This window comes from Lissotriton vulgaris, chromosome 2_1 (assembly GCF_964263255.1).
Source record: "Lissotriton vulgaris chromosome 2_1, aLisVul1.2, whole genome shotgun sequence".
Lineage (NCBI taxonomy): Eukaryota > Metazoa > Chordata > Amphibia > Caudata > Salamandridae > Lissotriton > Lissotriton vulgaris.
Genome location: NC_141687.1, coordinates 1,256,410,235 through 1,256,430,622, shown reverse-complemented (window position 1 = coordinate 1,256,430,622; position 20,388 = coordinate 1,256,410,235).

Sequence of the window (20,388 nt, the reverse complement as noted above, 5' to 3'; positions counted from 1 at the left end):
GTTATTCCCACGAACCATAGCATAAACCTTCCTCCCTTAACTTATCAGATCACTGAATTTCTATGGTGTACCATAACCTAAAATAATTCCTGTGAGAAGGGTACGCTATCTCTTGGCCGCCAAAGAGATCTTTCTATCTAAGTCCTCATATAGGTGCTAGAGTTGTGTAGTGAGTACCAGCAAATGAGGCATAGGATTGAAAGAACTCAGCTAGGTTGAAATCTAAATTGAGATTATAATTTTTAGTGAGCTTTGGATTTTCACAATATTAGATATGCCATAGTACTAATAATTGACGCTTTATAAAAATATTTTTTTGGTAGTGTTGCATTTCTTTGGAAATATTCAAGTTCTAAAAATTGACTAACAGTGGACTTTTCCATCTGCAGATTATACTGAATGGCCAGCAGAGGCAGTGTTGCAGAGGAATATTTCTCCGCTTGCTGAGAAAAAAAAAAAAGAAAGCTCATTCCTCAGCCTTCTCCATGCCTCGATCAATATATATGGTAAGGCAAAATCTCATTTAATCATTTTGCCATTAATAAAAAGTTCATAGCATCTGATGGCTCTCAGTGCCTTTTAGTGGGGTCTTCCGCATAAATATAATCTTCTAAAACGGTTGCAATATGGATGACACTATGGCCATCATGATCGTTTATCAAAGGCTTTGACTGTCTATGTGGCTGACAAAATGTTCTTTAGATACTTGTGCAGGCAATATGTCCTCCGAGGTAATTACCATCTTTCAGGCTGGAATGAGGTGTCTTAGGTTAGAGCAATTGACTTACTTTTAGATGGAGGGAAGCTATTTACCCTGTTTCCCTGCTCTCTGTGAGTGGGACTCTGATACTCAAGATGGACTGCTTTTTAGAAACTGTGTTCTTCTAAATCTAGCCCTCTTTAAATTGGAGCCCAATGCTTTCAATGGTGCAGAGTACTTTCCCATTACACATCCTACTTGCTGTGGAGGCATATTCCCAGATACTTTCCTAGTGTGTAATTGCTGATGTCTGGTCCTCCGGTGTAATCGTCTCCCAGGGCGGTTGGTCAAGTGGTGTCTTTTATTTGTTTCCCTGTTGTGTTATGAGATTAGTGTGCAATTCAAAGCGTCGGGACACTCTTTCGAGTAGCCGCACGCTATATAAAACCCCGGTATAACATAACATAACATAACATCACAAAGCTACAGCAGGATGTCTTCTGACATGAGGGCCAATCAGTTGCCTCTTCTACCTCTAGCCCTCTTTAAATAGGAGCCCAATGCTTTCAATGATGCAGAGTATATTCCCATTACACCTCCTACTTGCTGTGGAGTCATATTCCCAGATACTTACCTAGTGTGTAATTGCTGAGGTCTGGTCCTCCGGTGTAATCGTCTCCCAGGGTGATTGATCAAGTGGTGCCATTACATCACAAAGCTACAGCAGAATGTCATCTGACATGAGGGCCAATCAGTTGCCTAGTACGCAATAGGATACATGTATCATGGTATAGAAAACGGAGCAATGTAGACGGGATGCACAGCTGAAGACTAAGGTGGTGAGATGGAAGGACCTAGGCCATTATTTGAGACTTATACATTTGTTTGAAGGAGTGGTTGATAAGAACATTCTGGAATTCTCTAATGGTTAACTGATAGGGATGTGCTAAAATGAAGATGTTAGAATCTATTATTAATAGTTGTTATTATTCCCACGAACCATAGCATAAACCTTCCTCCCTTAACTTATCAGATCACTGAATTTCTATGGTGTACCATAACCTAAAATAATTCCTGTGAGAAGGGTACGCTATCTCTTGGCCGCCAAAGAGATCTTTCTATCTAAGTCCTCATATAGGTGCTAGAGTTGTGTAGTGAGTACCAGCAAATGAGGCATAGGATTGAAAGAACTCAGCTAGGTTGAAATCTAAATTGAGATTATAATTTTTAGTGAGCTTTGGATTTTCACAATATTAGATATGCCATAGTACTAATAATTGACGCTTTATAAAAATATTTTTTTGGTAGTGTTGCATTTCTTTGGAAATATTCAAGTTATAAAAATTGACTAACAGTGGACTTTTCCATCTGCAGATTATACTGAATGGCCAGCAGAGGCAGTGTTGCAGAGGAATATTTCTCCGCTTGCTGAGAAAAAAAAAAAAGAAAGCTCATTCCTCAGCCTTCTCCATGCCCCGATCAATATATATGGTAAGGCAAAATCTCATTTAATCATTTTGCCATTAATAAAAAGTTCATAGCATCTGATGGCTCTCAGTGCCTTTTAGTGGGGTCTTCCGCATAAATATAATCTTCTAAGACGGTTGCAATATGGATGACACTATGGCCATCATGATCGTTTATCAAAGGCTTTGACTGTCTATGTGGCTGACAAAATCTTCTTTAGATACTTGTGCAGGCAATATGTCCTCCGAGGTAATTACCATCTTTCAGGCTGGAATGAGGTGTCTTAGGTTAGAGCAATTGACTTACTTTTAGATGGAGGGAAGCTATTTAACCTGTTTCCCTGCTCTCTGTGAGTGGGACTCTGATACTCAAGATGGACTGCTTTTTAGAAACTGTGTTCTTCTAAATCTAGCCCTCTTTAAATTGGAGCCCAATGCTTTCAATGGTGCAGAGTACTTTCCCATTACACACCCTACTTGCTGTGGAGGCATATTCCCAGATACTTTCCTAGTGTGTAATTGCTGATGTCTGGTCCTCCGGTGTAATCGTCTCCCAGGGCGATTGGTCAAGTGGTGTCTTTTATTTGTTTCCCTTTTGTGTTATGAGATTAGTGTGCACTTCAAAGCGTCGGGACACTCTTTCGAGTAGCCGCACGCTATATAAAACCCCGGTATAACATAACATAACATCACAAAGCTACAGCAGGATGTCTTCTGACATGAGGGCCAATCAGTTGCCTCTTCTACCTCTAGCCCTCTTTAAATAGGAGCCCAATGCTTTCAATGATGCAGAGTATATTCCCATTACACCTCCTACTTGCTGTGGAGTCATATTCCCAGATACTTACCTAGTGTGTAATTGCTGAGGTCTGGTCCTCCGGTGTAATCGTCTCCCAGGGCGATTGATCAAGTGGTGCCATTACATCTCAAAGCTACAGCAGAATGTCATCTGACATGAGGGCCAATCAGTTGCCTAGTACGCAATAGGATACATGTATCATGGTATAGAAAACGGAGCAATGTAGACGGGATGCCCAGCTGAAGACTAAGGTGGTGAGATGGAAGGACCTGGGCCATTATTTGAGACTTATACATTTGTTTGAAGGAGTGGTTGATAAGAACATTCTGGAATTCTCTAATGGTTAACTGATAGGGATGTGCTAAAATGAAGATGTTAGAATCTATTATTCATAGTTGTTGTTATTCCCACGAACCATAGCATAAACCTTCCTCCCTTAACTTATCAGATCACTGAATTTCTATGGTGTACCATAACCTAAAATAATTCCTGTGAGAAGGGTACGCTATCTCTTGGCCGCCAAAGAGATCTTTCTATCTAAGTCCTCATATAGGTGCTAGAGTTGTGTAGTGAGTACCAGCAAATGAGGCATAGGATTGAAAGAACTCAGCTAGGTTGAAATCTAAATTGAGATTATAATTTTTAGTGAGCTTTGGATTTTCACAATATTAGATATGCCATAGTACTAATAATTGACGCTTTATAAAAATATTTTTTTGGTAGTGTTGCATTTCTTTGGAAATATTCAAGTTCTAAAAATTGACTAACAGTGGACTTTTCCATCTGCAGATTATACTGAATGGCCAGCAGAGGCAGTGTTGCAGAGGAATATTTCTCCGCTTGCTGAGAAAAAAAAAAAAAGAAAGCTCATTCCTCAGCCTTCTCCATGCCCCGATCAATATATATGGTAAGGCAAAATCTCATTTAATCATTTTGCCATTAATAAAAAGTTCATAGCATCTGATGGCTCTCAGTGCCTTTTAGTGTGGTCTTCCGCAGAAATATAATCTTCTAAGACGGTTGCAATATGGATGACACTATGGCCATCATGATCGTTTATCAAAGGCTTTGACTGTCTATGTGGCTGACAAAATCTTCTTTAGATACTTGTGCAGGCAATATGTCCTCCGAGGTAATTACCATCTTTCAGGCTGGAATGAGGTGTCTTAGGTTAGAGCAATTGACTTACTTTTAGATGGAGGGAAGCTATTTACCCTGTTTCCCTGCTCTCTGTGAGTGGGACTCTGATACTCAAGATGGACTGCTTTTTAGAAACTGTGTTCTTCTAAATCTAGCCCTCTTTAAATTGGAGCCCAATGCTTTCAATGGTGCAGAGTACTTTCCCATTACACATCCTACTTGCTGTGGAGGCATATTCCCAGATAGTTTCCTAGTGTGTAATTGCTGATGTCTGGTCCTCCGGTGTAATCGTCTCCCAGGGCGATTGGTCAAGTGGTGTCTTTTATTTGTTTCCCTGTTGTGTTATGAGATTAGTGTGCAATTCAAAGCATCGGGACACTCTTTCGAGTAGCCGCACGCTATATAAAACCCCGGTATAACATAACATAACATAACATCACAAAGCTACAGCAGGATGTCTTCTGACATGAGGGCCAATCAGTTGCCTCTTCTACCTCTAGCCCTCTTTAAATAGGAGCCCAATGCTTTCAATGATGCAGAGTATATTCCCATTACACCTCCTACTTGCTGTGGAGTCATATTCCCAGATACTTACCTAGTGTGTAATTGCTGAGGTCTGGTCCTCCGGTGTAATCGTCTCCCAGGGCGATTGATCAAGTGGTGCCATTACATCACAAAGCTACAGCAGAATGTCATCTGACATGAGGGCTAATCAGTTGCCTAGTACGCAATAGGATACATGTATCATGGTATAGAAAACGGAGCAATGTAGACGGGATGCCCAGCTGAAGACTAAGGTGGTGAGATGGAAGGACCTAGGCCATTATTTGAGACTTATACATTTGTTTGAAGGAGTGGTTGATAAGAACATTCTGGAATTCTCTAATGGTTAACTGATAGGGATGTGCTAAAATGAAGATGTTAGAATCTATTATTCATAGTTGTTGTTATTCCCACGAACCATAGCATAAACCTTCCTCCCTTAACTTATCAGATCACTGAATTTCTATGGTGTACCATAACCTAAAATAATTCCTGTGAGAAGGGTACGCTATCTCTTGGCCGCCAAAGAGATCTTTCTATCTAAGTCCTCATATAGGTGCTAGAGTTGTGTAGTGAGTACCAGCAAATGAGGCATAGGATTGAAAGAACTCAGCTAGGTTGAAATCTAAATTGAGATTATAATTTTTAGTGAGCTTTGGATTTTCACAATATTAGATATGCCATAGTACTAATAATTGACGCTTTATAAAAATATTTTTTTGGTAGTGTTGCATTTCTTTGGAAATATTCAAGTTCTAAAAATTGACTAACAGTGGACTTTTCCATCTGCAGATTATACTGAATGGCCAGCAGAGGCAGTGTTGCAGAGGAATATTTCTCCGCTTGCTGAGAAAAAAAAAAAAGAAAGCTCATTCCTCAGCCTTCTCCATGCCTCGATCAATATATATGGTAAGGCAAAATCTCATTTAATCATTTTGCCATTAATAAAAAGTTTATAGCATCTGATGGCTCTCAGTGCCTTTTAGTGTGGTCTTCCGCATAAATATAATCTTCTAAGACGGTTGCAATATGGATGACACTATGGCCATCATGATCGTTTATCAAAGGCTTTGACTGTCTATGTGGCTGACAAAATGTTCTTTAGATACTTGTGCAGGCAATATGTCCTCCGAGGTAATTACCATCTTTCAGGCTGGAATGAGGTGTCTTAGGTTAGAGCAATTGACTTACTTTTAGATGGAGGGAAGCTATTTACCCTGTTTCCCTGCTCTCTGTGAGTGGGACTCTGATACTCAAGATGGACTGCTTTTTAGAAACTGTGTTCTTCTAAATCTAGCCCTCTTTAAATTGGAGCCCAATGCTTTCAATGGTGCAGAGTACTTTCCCATTACACATCCTACTTGCTGTGGAGGCATATTCCCAGATACTTTCCTAGTGTGTAATTGCTGATGTCTGGTCCTCCGGTGTAATCGTCTCCCAGGGCGGTTGGTCAAGTGGTGTCTTTTATTTGTTTCCCTGTTGTGTTATGAGATTAGTGTGCAATTCAAAGCGTCGGGACACTCTTTCGAGTAGCCGCACGCTATATAAAACCCCGGTATAACATAACATAACATAACATCACAAAGCTACAGCAGGATGTCTTCTGACATGAGGGCCAATCAGTTGCCTCTTCTACCTCTAGCCCTCTTTAAATAGGAGCCCAATGCTTTCAATGATGCAGAGTATATTCCCATTACACCTCCTACTTGCTGTGGAGTCATATTCCCAGATACTTACCTAGTGTGTAATTGCTGAGGTCTGGTCCTCCGGTGTAATCGTCTCCCAGGGTGATTGATCAAGTGGTGCCATTACATCACAAAGCTACAGCAGAATGTCATCTGACATGAGGGCCAATCAGTTGCCTAGTACGCAATAGGATACATGTATCATGGTATAGAAAACGGAGCAATGTAGACGGGATGCACAGCTGAAGACTAAGGTGGTGAGATGGAAGGACCTGGGCCATTATTTGAGACTTATACATTTGTTTGAAGGAGTGGTTGATAAGAACATTCTGGAATTCTCTAATGGTTAACTGATAGGGATGTGCTAAAATGAAGATGTTAGAATCTATTATTCATAGTTGTTGTTATTCCCACGAACCATAGCATAAACCTTCCTCCCTTAACTTATCAGATCACTGAATTTCTATGGTGTACCATAACCTAAAATAATTCCTGTGAGAAGGGTACGCTATCTCTTGGCCGCCAAAGAGATCTTTCTATCTAAGTCCTCATATAGGTGCTAGAGTTGTGTAGTGAGTACCAGCAAATGAGGCATAGGATTGAAAGAACTCAGCTAGGTTGAAATCTAAATTGAGATTATAATTTTTAGTGAGCTTTGGATTTTCACAATATTAGATATGCCATAGTACTAATAATTGACGCTTTATAAAAATATTTTTTTGGTAGTGTTGCATTTCTTTGGAAATATTCAAGTTCTAAAAATTGACTAACAGTGGACTTTTCCATCTGCAGATTATACTGAATGGCCAGCAGAGGCAGTGTTGCAGAGGAATATTTCTCCGCTTGCTGAGAAAAAAAAAAAAGAAAGCTCATTCCTCAGCCTTCTCCATGCCTCGATCAATATATATGGTAAGGCAAAATCTCATTTAATCATTTTGCCATTAATAAAAAGTTCATAGCATCTGATGGCTCTCAGTGCCTTTTAGTGGGGTCTTCCGCATAAATATAATCTTCTAAAACGGTTGCAATATGGATGACACTATGGCCATCATGATCGTTTATCAAAGGCTTTGACTGTCTATGTGGCTGACAAAATGTTCTTTAGATACTTGTGCAGGCAATATGTCCTCCGAGGTAATTACCATCTTTCAGGCTGGAATGAGGTGTCTTAGGTTAGAGCAATTGACTTACTTTTAGATGGAGGGAAGCTATTTACCCTGTTTCCCTGCTCTCTGTGAGTGGGACTCTGATACTCAAGATGGACTGCTTTTTAGAAACTGTGTTCTTCTAAATCTAGCCCTCTTTAAATTGGAGCCCAATGCTTTCAATGGTGCAGAGTACTTTCCCATTACACATCCTACTTGCTGTGGAGGCATATTCCCAGATACTTTCCTAGTGTGTAATTGCTGATGTCTGGTCCTCCGGTGTAATCGTCTCCCAGGGCGGTTGGTCAAGTGGTGTCTTTTATTTGTTTCCCTGTTGTGTTATGAGATTAGTGTGCAATTCAAAGCGTCGGGACACTCTTTCGAGTAGCCGCACGCTATATAAAACCCCGGTATAACATAACATAACATAACATCACAAAGCTACAGCAGGATGTCTTCTGACATGAGGGCCAATCAGTTGCCTCTTCTACCTCTAGCCCTCTTTAAATAGGAGCCCAATGCTTTCAATGATGCAGAGTATATTCCCATTACACCTCCTACTTGCTGTGGAGTCATATTCCCAGATACTTACCTAGTGTGTAATTGCTGAGGTCTGGTCCTCCGGTGTAATCGTCTCCCAGGGTGATTGATCAAGTGGTGCCATTACATCACAAAGCTACAGCAGAATGTCATCTGACATGAGGGCCAATCAGTTGCCTAGTACGCAATAGGATACATGTATCATGGTATAGAAAACGGAGCAATGTAGACGGGATGCACAGCTGAAGACTAAGGTGGTGAGATGGAAGGACCTAGGCCATTATTTGAGACTTATACATTTGTTTGAAGGAGTGGTTGATAAGAACATTCTGGAATTCTCTAATGGTTAACTGATAGGGATGTGCTAAAATGAAGATGTTAGAATCTATTATTAATAGTTGTTATTATTCCCACGAACCATAGCATAAACCTTCCTCCCTTAACTTATCAGATCACTGAATTTCTATGGTGTACCATAACCTAAAATAATTCCTGTGAGAAGGGTACGCTATCTCTTGGCCGCCAAAGAGATCTTTCTATCTAAGTCCTCATATAGGTGCTAGAGTTGTGTAGTGAGTACCAGCAAATGAGGCATAGGATTGAAAGAACTCAGCTAGGTTGAAATCTAAATTGAGATTATAATTTTTAGTGAGCTTTGGATTTTCACAATATTAGATATGCCATAGTACTAATAATTGACGCTTTATAAAAATATTTTTTTGGTAGTGTTGCATTTCTTTGGAAATATTCAAGTTATAAAAATTGACTAACAGTGGACTTTTCCATCTGCAGATTATACTGAATGGCCAGCAGAGGCAGTGTTGCAGAGGAATATTTCTCCGCTTGCTGAGAAAAAAAAAAAAGAAAGCTCATTCCTCAGCCTTCTCCATGCCCCGATCAATATATATGGTAAGGCAAAATCTCATTTAATCATTTTGCCATTAATAAAAAGTTCATAGCATCTGATGGCTCTCAGTGCCTTTTAGTGGGGTCTTCCGCATAAATATAATCTTCTAAGACGGTTGCAATATGGATGACACTATGGCCATCATGATCGTTTATCAAAGGCTTTGACTGTCTATGTGGCTGACAAAATCTTCTTTAGATACTTGTGCAGGCAATATGTCCTCCGAGGTAATTACCATCTTTCAGGCTGGAATGAGGTGTCTTAGGTTAGAGCAATTGACTTACTTTTAGATGGAGGGAAGCTATTTAACCTGTTTCCCTGCTCTCTGTGAGTGGGACTCTGATACTCAAGATGGACTGCTTTTTAGAAACTGTGTTCTTCTAAATCTAGCCCTCTTTAAATTGGAGCCCAATGCTTTCAATGGTGCAGAGTACTTTCCCATTACACACCCTACTTGCTGTGGAGGCATATTCCCAGATACTTTCCTAGTGTGTAATTGCTGATGTCTGGTCCTCCGGTGTAATCGTCTCCCAGGGCGATTGGTCAAGTGGTGTCTTTTATTTGTTTCCCTTTTGTGTTATGAGATTAGTGTGCACTTCAAAGCGTCAGGACACTCTTTCGAGTAGCCGCACGCTATATAAAACCCCGGTATAACATAACATAACATCACAAAGCTACAGCAGGATGTCTTCTGACATGAGGGCCAATCAGTTGCCTCTTCTACCTCTAGCCCTCTTTAAATAGGAGCCCAATGCTTTCAATGATGCAGAGTATATTCCCATTACACCTCCTACTTGCTGTGGAGTCATATTCCCAGATACTTACCTAGTGTGTAATTGCTGAGGTCTGGTCCTCCGGTGTAATCGTCTCCCAGGGCGATTGATCAAGTGGTGCCATTACATCTCAAAGCTACAGCAGAATGTCATCTGACATGAGGGCCAATCAGTTGCCTAGTACGCAATAGGATACATGTATCATGGTATAGAAAACGGAGCAATGTAGACGGGATGCCCAGCTGAAGACTAAGGTGGTGAGATGGAAGGACCTGGGCCATTATTTGAGACTTATACATTTGTTTGAAGGAGTGGTTGATAAGAACATTCTGGAATTCTCTAATGGTTAACTGATAGGGATGTGCTAAAATGAAGATGTTAGAATCTATTATTCATAGTTGTTGTTATTCCCACGAACCATAGCATAAACCTTCCTCCCTTAACTTATCAGATCACTGAATTTCTATGGTGTACCATAACCTAAAATAATTCCTGTGAGAAGGGTACGCTATCTCTTGGCCGCCAAAGAGATCTTTCTATCTAAGTCCTCATATAGGTGCTAGAGTTGTGTAGTGAGTACCAGCAAATGAGGCATAGGATTGAAAGAACTCAGCTAGGTTGAAATCTAAATTGAGATTATAATTTTTAGTGAGCTTTGGATTTTCACAATATTAGATATGCCATAGTACTAATAATTGACGCTTTATAAAAATATTTTTTTGGTAGTGTTGCATTTCTTTGGAAATATTCAAGTTCTAAAAATTGACTAACAGTGGACTTTTCCATCTGCAGATTATACTGAATGGCCAGCAGAGGCAGTGTTGCAGAGGAATATTTCTCCGCTTGCTGAGAAAAAAAAAAAAGAAAGCTCATTCCTCAGCCTTCTCCATGCCTCGATCAATATATATGGTAAGGCAAAATCTCATTTAATCATTTTGCCATTAATAAAAAGTTTATAGCATCTGATGGCTCTCAGTGCCTTTTAGTGTGGTCTTCCGCATAAATATAATCTTCTAAAACGGTTGCAATATGGATGACACTATGGCCATCATGATCGTTTATCAAAGGCTTTGACTGTCTATGTGGCTGACAAAATGTTCTTTAGATACTTGTGCAGGCAATATGTCCTCCGAGGTAATTACCATCTTTCAGGCTGGAATGAGGTGTCTTAGGTTAGAGCAATTGACTTACTTTTAGATGGAGGGAAGCTATTTACCCTGTTTCCCTGCTCTCTGTGAGTGGGACTCTGATACTCAAGATGGACTGCTTTTTAGAAACTGTGTTCTTCTAAATCTAGCCCTCTTTAAATTGGAGCCCAATGCTTTCAATGGTGCAGAGTACTTTCCCATTACACATCCTACTTGCTGTGGAGGCATATTCCCAGATACTTTCCTAGTGTGTAATTGCTGATGTCTGGTCCTCCGGTGTAATCGTCTCCCAGGGCGGTTGGTCAAGTGGTGTCTTTTATTTGTTTCCCTGTTGTGTTATGAGATTAGTGTGCAATTCAAAGCGTCGGGACACTCTTTCGAGTAGCCGCACGCTATATAAAACCCCGGTATAACATAACATAACATAACATCACAAAGCTACAGCAGGATGTCTTCTGACATGAGGGCCAATCAGTTGCCTCTTCTACCTCTAGCCCTCTTTAAATAGGAGCCCAATGCTTTCAATGATGCAGAGTATATTCCCATTACACCTCCTACTTGCTGTGGAGTCATATTCCCAGATACTTACCTAGTGTGTAATTGCTGAGGTCTGGTCCTCCGGTGTAATCGTCTCCCAGGGTGATTGATCAAGTGGTGCCATTACATCACAAAGCTACAGCAGAATGTCATCTGACATGAGGGCCAATCAGTTGCCTAGTACGCAATAGGATACATGTATCATGGTATAGAAAACGGAGCAATGTAGACGGGATGCCCAGCTGAAGACTAAGGTGGTGAGATGGAAGGACCTGGGCCATTATTTGAGACTTATACATTTGTTTGAAGGAGTGGTTGATAAGAACATTCTGGAATTCTCTAATGGTTAACTGATAGGGATGTGCTAAAATGAAGATGTTAGAATCTATTATTCATAGTTGTTGTTATTCCCACGAACCATAGCATAAACCTTCCTCCCTTAACTTATCAGATCACTGAATTTCTATGGTGTACCATAACCTAAAATAATTCCTGTGAGAAGGGTACGCTATCTCTTGGCCGCCAAAGAGATCTTTCTATCCAAGTCCTCATATAGGTGCTAGAGTTGTGTAGTGAGTACCAGCAAATGAGGCATAGGATTGAAAGAACTCAGCTAGGTTGAAATCTAAATTGAGATTATAATTTTTAGTGAGCTTTGGATTTTCACAATATTAGATATGCCATAGTACTAATAATTGACGCTTTATAAAAATATTTTTTTGGTAGTGTTGCATTTCTTTGGAAATATTCAAGTTCTAAAAATTGACTAACAGTGGACTTTTCCATCTGCAGATTATACTGAATGGCCAGCAGAGGCAGTGTTGCAGAGGAATATTTCTCCGCTTGCTGAGAAAAAAAAAAAAGAAAGCTCATTCCTCAGCCTTCTCCATGCCTCGATCAATATATATGGTAAGGCAAAATCTCATTTAATCATTTTGCCATTAATAAAAAGTTTATAGCATCTGATGGCTCTCAGTGCCTTTTAGTGTGGTCTTCCGCATAAATATAATCTTCTAAAACGGTTGCAATATGGATGACACTATGGCCATCATGATCGTTTATCAAAGGCTTTGACTGTCTATGTGGCTGACAAAATGTTCTTTAGATACTTGTGCAGGCAATATGTCCTCCGAGGTAATTACCATCTTTCAGGCTGGAATGAGGTGTCTTAGGTTAGAGCAATTGACTTACTTTTAGATGGAGGGAAGCTATTTACCCTGTTTCCCTGCTCTCTGTGAGTGGGACTCTGATACTCAAGATGGACTGCTTTTTAGAAACTGTGTTCTTCTAAATCTAGCCCTCTTTAAATTGGAGCCCAATGCTTTCAATGGTGCAGAGTACTTTCCCATTACACATCCTACTTGCTGTGGAGGCATATTCCCAGATACTTTCCTAGTGTGTAATTGCTGATGTCTGGTCCTCCGGTGTAATCGTCTCCCAGGGCGGTTGGTCAAGTGGTGTCTTTTATTTGTTTCCCTGTTGTGTTATGAGATTAGTGTGCAATTCAAAGCGTCGGGACACTCTTTCGAGTAGCCGCACGCTATATAAAACCCCGGTATAACATAACATAACATAACATCACAAAGCTACAGCAGGATGTCTTCTGACATGAGGGCCAATCAGTTGCCTCTTCTACCTCTAGCCCTCTTTAAATAGGAGCCCAATGCTTTCAATGATGCAGAGTATATTCCCATTACACCTCCTACTTGCTGTGGAGTCATATTCCCAGATACTTACCTAGTGTGTAATTGCTGAGGTCTGGTCCTCCGGTGTAATCGTCTCCCAGGGTGATTGATCAAGTGGTGCCATTACATCACAAAGCTACAGCAGAATGTCATCTGACATGAGGGCCAATCAGTTGCCTAGTACGCAATAGGATACATGTATCATGGTATAGAAAACGGAGCAATGTAGACGGGATGCACAGCTGAAGACTAAGGTGGTGAGATGGAAGGACCTAGGCCATTATTTGAGACTTATACATTTGTTTGAAGGAGTGGTTGATAAGAACATTCTGGAATTCTCTAATGGTTAACTGATAGGGATGTGCTAAAATGAAGATGTTAGAATCTATTATTAATAGTTGTTATTATTCCCACGAACCATAGCATAAACCTTCCTCCCTTAACTTATCAGATCACTGAATTTCTATGGTGTACCATAACCTAAAATAATTCCTGTGAGAAGGGTACGCTATCTCTTGGCCGCCAAAGAGATCTTTCTATCTAAGTCCTCATATAGGTGCTAGAGTTGTGTAGTGAGTACCAGCAAATGAGGCATAGGATTGAAAGAACTCAGCTAGGTTGAAATCTAAATTGAGATTATAATTTTTAGTGAGCTTTGGATTTTCACAATATTAGATATGCCATAGTACTAATAATTGACGCTTTATAAAAATATTTTTTTGGTAGTGTTGCATTTCTTTGGAAATATTCAAGTTCTAAAAATTGACTAACAGTGGACTTTTCCATCTGCAGATTATACTGAATGGCCAGCAGAGGCAGTGTTGCAGAGGAATATTTCTCCGCTTGCTGAGAAAAAAAAAAAAGAAAGCTCATTCCTCAGCCTTCTCCATGCCTCGATCAATATATATGGTAAGGCAAAATCTCATTTAATCATTTTGCCATTAATAAAAAGTTTATAGCATCTGATGGCTCTCAGTGCCTTTTAGTGTGGTCTTCCGCATAAATATAATCTTCTAAAACGGTTGCAATATGGATGACACTATGGCCATCATGATCGTTTATCAAAGGCTTTGACTGTCTATGTGGCTGACAAAATGTTCTTTAGATACTTGTGCAGGCAATATGTCCTCCGAGGTAATTACCATCTTTCAGGCTGGAATGAGGTGTCTTAGGTTAGAGCAATTGACTTACTTTTAGATGGAGGGAAGCTATTTACCCTGTTTCCCTGCTCTCTGTGAGTGGGACTCTGATACTCAAGATGGACTGCTTTTTAGAAACTGTGTTCTTCTAAATCTAGCCCTCTTTAAATTGGAGCCCAATGCTTTCAATGGTGCAGAGTACTTTCCCATTACACATCCTACTTGCTGTGGAGGCATATTCCCAGATACTTTCCTAGTGTGTAATTGCTGATGTCTGGTCCTCCGGTGTAATCGTCTCCCAGGGCGGTTGGTCAAGTGGTGTCTTTTATTTGTTTCCCTGTTGTGTTATGAGATTAGTGTGCAATTCAAAGCGTCGGGACACTCTTTCGAGTAGCCGCACGCTATATAAAACCCCGGTATAACATAACATAACATAACATCACAAAGCTACAGCAGGATGTCTTCTGACATGAGGGCCAATCAGTTGCCTCTTCTACCTCTAGCCCTCTTTAAATAGGAGCCCAATGCTTTCAATGATGCAGAGTATATTCCCATTACACCTCCTACTTGCTGTGGAGTCATATTCCCAGATACTTACCTAGTGTGTAATTGCTGAGGTCTGGTCCTCCGGTGTAATCGTCTCCCAGGGTGATTGATCAAGTGGTGCCATTACATCACAAAGCTACAGCAGAATGTCATCTGACATGAGGGCCAATCAGTTGCCTAGTACGCAATAGGATACATGTATCATGGTATAGAAAACGGAGCAATGTAGACGGGATGCACAGCTGAAGACTAAGGTGGTGAGATGGAAGGACCTAGGCCATTATTTGAGACTTATACATTTGTTTGAAGGAGTGGTTGATAAGAACATTCTGGAATTCTCTAATGGTTAACTGATAGGGATGTGCTAAAATGAAGATGTTAGAATCTATTATTAATAGTTGTTATTATTCCCACGAACCATAGCATAAACCTTCCTCCCTTAACTTATCAGATCACTGAATTTCTATGGTGTACCATAACCTAAAATAATTCCTGTGAGAAGGGTACGCTATCTCTTGGCCGCCAAAGAGATCTTTCTATCTAAGTCCTCATATAGGTGCTAGAGTTGTGTAGTGAGTACCAGCAAATGAGGCATAGGATTGAAAGAACTCAGCTAGGTTGAAATCTAAATTGAGATTATAATTTTTAGTGAGCTTTGGATTTTCACAATATTAGATATGCCATAGTACTAATAATTGACGCTTTATAAAAATATTTTTTTGGTAGTGTTGCATTTCTTTGGAAATATTCAAGTTATAAAAATTGACTAACAGTGGACTTTTCCATCTGCAGATTATACTGAATGGCCAGCAGAGGCAGTGTTGCAGAGGAATATTTCTCCGCTTGCTGAGAAAAAAAAAAAGGAAAGCTCATTCCTCAGCCTTCTCCATGCCTCGATCAATATATATGGTAAGGCAAAATCTCATTTAATCATTTTGCCATTAATAAAAAGTTCATAGCATCTGATGGCTCTCAGTGCCTTTCAGTGGGGTCTTCCGCATAAATATAATCTTCTAAGACGGTTGCAATATGGATGACACTATGGCCATCATGATCGTTTATCAAAGGCTTTGACTGTCTATGTGGCTGACAAAATCTTCTTTAGATACTTGTGCAGGCAATATGTCCTCCGAGGTAATTACCATCTTTCAGGCTGGAATGAGGTGTCTTAGGTTAGAGCAATTGACTTACTTTTAGATGGAGGGAAGCTATTTAACCTGTTTCCCTGCTCTTTGTGAGTGGGACTCTGATACTCAAGATGGACTGCTTTTTAGAAACTGTGTTCTTCTAAATCTAGCCCTCTTTAAATTGGAGCCCAATGCTTTCAATGGTGCAGAGTACTTTCCCATTACACATCCTACTTGCTGTGGAGGCATATTCCCAGATACTTTCCTAGTGTGTAATTGCTGATGTCTGGTCCTCCGGTGTAATCGTCTCCCAGGGCGATTGGTCAAGTGGTGCCATTACATCACAAAGCTACAGCAGGATGTCTTCTGACATGAGGGCCAATCAGTTGCTTCTTCTAACTCTAGCCCTCTTTAAATAGGAGCCCAATGCTTTCAATGATGCAGAGTATATTCCCATTACACCTCCTACTTGCTGTGGAGTCATATTCCCAGATACTTACCTAGTGTGTAATTGCTGAGGTCTGGTCCTCCGGTGTAATCGTCTCCCAGGGTGATTGATCAAGTGGTGCCATTACATCACAAAGCTACAGCAGAATGTCATCTGACATGAGGGCCAATCAGTTGCCTAGTACGCAATAGGATACATGTATCATGGTATAGAAAACGGAGCAATGTAGACGGGATGCACAGCTGAAGACTAAGGTGGTGAGATGGAAGGACCTAGGCCATTATTTGAGACTTATACATTTGTTTGAAGGAGTGGTTGATAAGAACATTCTGGAATTCTCTAATGGTTAACTGATAGGGATGTGCTAAAATGAAGATGTTAGAATCTATTATTAATAGTTGTTATTATTCCCACGAACCATAGCATAAACCTTCCTCCCTTAACTTATCAGATCACTGAATTTCTATGGTGTACCATAACCTAAAATAATTCCTGTGAGAAGGGTACGCTATCTCTTGGCCGCCAAAGAGATCTTTCTATCTAAGTCCTCATATAGGTGCTAGAGTTGTGTAGTGAGTACCAGCAAATGAGGCATAGGATTGAAAGAACTCAGCTAGGTTGAAATCTAAATTGAGATTATAATTTTTAGTGAGCTTTGGATTTTCACAATATTAGATATGCCATAGTACTAATAATTGACGCTTTATAAAAATATTTTTTTGGTAGTGTTGCATTTCTTTGGAAATATTCAAGTTCTAAAAATTGACTAACAGTGGACTTTTCCATCTGCAGATTATACTGAATGGCCAGCAGAGGCAGTGTTGCAGAGGAATATTTCTCCGCTTGCTGAGAAAAAAAAAAAAGAAAGCTCATTCCTCAGCCTTCTCCATGCCCCGATCAATATATATGGTAAGGCAAAATCTCATTTAATCATTTTGCCATTAATAAAAAGTTCATAGCATCTGATGGCTCTCAGTGCCTTTTAGTGGGGTCTTCCGCATAAATATAATCTTCTAAGACGGTTGCAATATGGATGACACTATGGCCATCATGATCGTTTATCAAAGGCTTTGACTGTCTATGTGGCTGACAAAATGTTCTTTAGATACTTGTGCAGGCAATATGTCCTCCGAGGTAATTACCATCTTTCAGGCTGGAATGAGGTGTCTTAGGTTAGAGCAATTGACTTACTTTTAGATGGAGGGAAGCTATTTACCCTGTTTCCCTGCTCTCTGTGAGTGGGACTCTGATACTCAAGATGGACTGCTTTTTAGAAACTGTGTTCTTCTAAATCTAGCCCTCTTTAAATTGGAGCCCAATGCTTTCAATGGTGCAGAGTACTTTCCCATTACACATCCTACTTGCTGTGGAGGCATATTCCCAGATACTTTCCTAGTGTGTAATTGCTGATGTCTGGTCCTCCGGTGTAATCGTCTCCCAGGGCGGTTGGTCAAGTGGTGTCTTTTATTTGTTTCCCTGTTGTGTTATGAGATTAGTGTGCAATTCAAAGCGTCGGGACACTCTTTCGAGTAGCCGCACGCTATATAAAACCCCGGTATAACATAACATAACATAACATCACAAAGCTACAGCAGGATGTCTTCTGACATGAGGGCCAATCAGTTGCCTCTTCTACCTCTAGCCCTCTTTAAATAGGAGCCCAATGCTTTCAATGATGCAGAGTATATTCCCATTACACCTCCTACTTGCTGTGGAGTCATATTCCCAGATACTTACCTAGTGTGTAATTGCTGAGGTCTGGTCCTCCGGTGTAATCGTCTCCCAGGGTGATTGATCAAGTGGTGCCATTACATCACAAAGCTACAGCAGAATGTCATCTGACATGAGGGCCAATCAGTTGCCTAGTACGCAATAGGATACATGTATCATGGTATAGAAAACGGAGCAATGTAGACGGGATGCACAGCTGAAGACTAAGGTGGTGAGATGGAAGGACCTAGGCCATTATTTGAGACTTATACATTTGTTTGAAGGAGTGGTTGATAAGAACATTCTGGAATTCTCTAATGGTTAACTGATAGGGATGTGCTAAAATGAAGATGTTAGAATCTATTATTAATAGTTGTTATTATTCCCACGAACCATAGCATAAACCTTCCTCCCTTAACTTATCAGATCACTGAATTTCTATGGTGTACCATAACCTAAAATAATTCCTGTGAGAAGGGTACGCTATCTCTTGGCCGCCAAAGAGATCTTTCTATCTAAGTCCTCATATAGGTGCTAGAGTTGTGTAGTGAGTACCAGCAAATGAGGCATAGGATTGAAAGAACTCAGCTAGGTTGAAATCTAAATTGAGATTATAATTTTTAGTGAGCTTTGGATTTTCACAATATTAGATATGCCATAGTACTAATAATTGACGCTTTATAAAAATATTTTTTTGGTAGTGTTGCATTTCTTTGGAAATATTCAAGTTATAAAAATTGACTAACAGTGGACTTTTCCATCTGCAGATTATACTGAATGGCCAGCAGAGGCAGTGTTGCAGAGGAATATTTCTCCGCTTGCTGAGAAAAAAAAAAAGGAAAGCTCATTCCTCAGCCTTCTCCATGCCTCGATCAATATATATGGTAAGGCAAAATCTCATTTAATCATTTTGCCATTAATAAAAAGTTCATAGCATCTGATGGCTCTCAGTGCCTTTCAGTGGGGTCTTCCGCATAAATATAATCTTCTAAGACGGTTGCAATATGGATGACACTATGGCCATCATGATCGTTTATCAAAGGCTTTGACTGTCTATGTGGCTGACAAAATCTTCTTTAGATACTTGTGCAGGCAATATGTCCTCCGAGGTAATTACCATCTTTCAGGCTGGAATGAGGTGTCTTAGGTTAGAGCAATTGACTTACTTTTAGATGGAGGGAAGCTATTTAACCTGTTTCCCTGCTCTTTGTGAGTGGGACTCTGATACTCAAGATGGACTGCTTTTTAGAAACTGTGTTCTTCTAAATCTAGCCCTCTTTAAATTGGAGCCCAATGCTTTCAATGGTGCAGAGTACTTTCCCATTACACATCCTACTTGCTGTGGAGGCATATTCCCAGATACTTTCCTAGTGTGTAATTGCTGATGTCTGGTCCTCCGGTGTAATCGTCTCCCAGGGCGATTGGTCAAGTGGTGCCATTACATCACAAAGCTACAGCAGGATGTCTTCTGACATGAGGGCCAATCAGTTGCTTCTTCTAACTCTAGCCCTCTTTAAATAGGAGCCCAATGCTTTCAATGATGCAGAGTATATTCCCATTACACCTCCTACTTGCTGTGGAGTCATATTCCCAGATACTTACCTAGTGTGTAATTGCTGAGGTCTGGTCCTCCGGTGTAATCGTCTCCCAGGGTGATTGATCAAGTGGTGCCATTACATCACAAAGCTACAGCAGAATGTCATCTGACATGAGGGCCAATCAGTTGCCTAGTACGCAATAGGATACATGTATCATGGTATAGAAAACGGAGCAATGTAGACGGGATGCACAGCTGAAGACTAAGGTGGTGAGATGGAAGGACCTAGGCCATTATTTGAGACTTATACATTTGTTTGAAGGAGTGGTTGATAAGAACATTCTGGAATTCTCTAATGGTTAACTGATAGGGATGTGCTAAAATGAAGATGTTAGAATCTATTATTAATAGTTGTTATTATTCCCACGAACCATAGCATAAACCTTCCTCCCTTAACTTATCAGATCACTGAATTTCTATGGTGTACCATAACCTAAAATAATTCCTGTGAGAAGGGTACGCTATCTCTTGGCCGCCAAAGAGATCTTTCTATCTAAGTCCTCATATAGGTGCTAGAGTTGTGTAGTGAGTACCAGCAAATGAGGCATAGGATTGAAAGAACTCAGCTAGGTTGAAATCTAAATTGAGATTATAATTTTTAGTGAGCTTTGGATTTTCACAATATTAGATATGCCATAGTACTAATAATTGACGCTTTATAAAAATATTTTTTTGGTAGTGTTGCATTTCTTTGGAAATATTCAAGTTCTAAAAATTGACTAACAGTGGACTTTTCCATCTGCAGATTATACT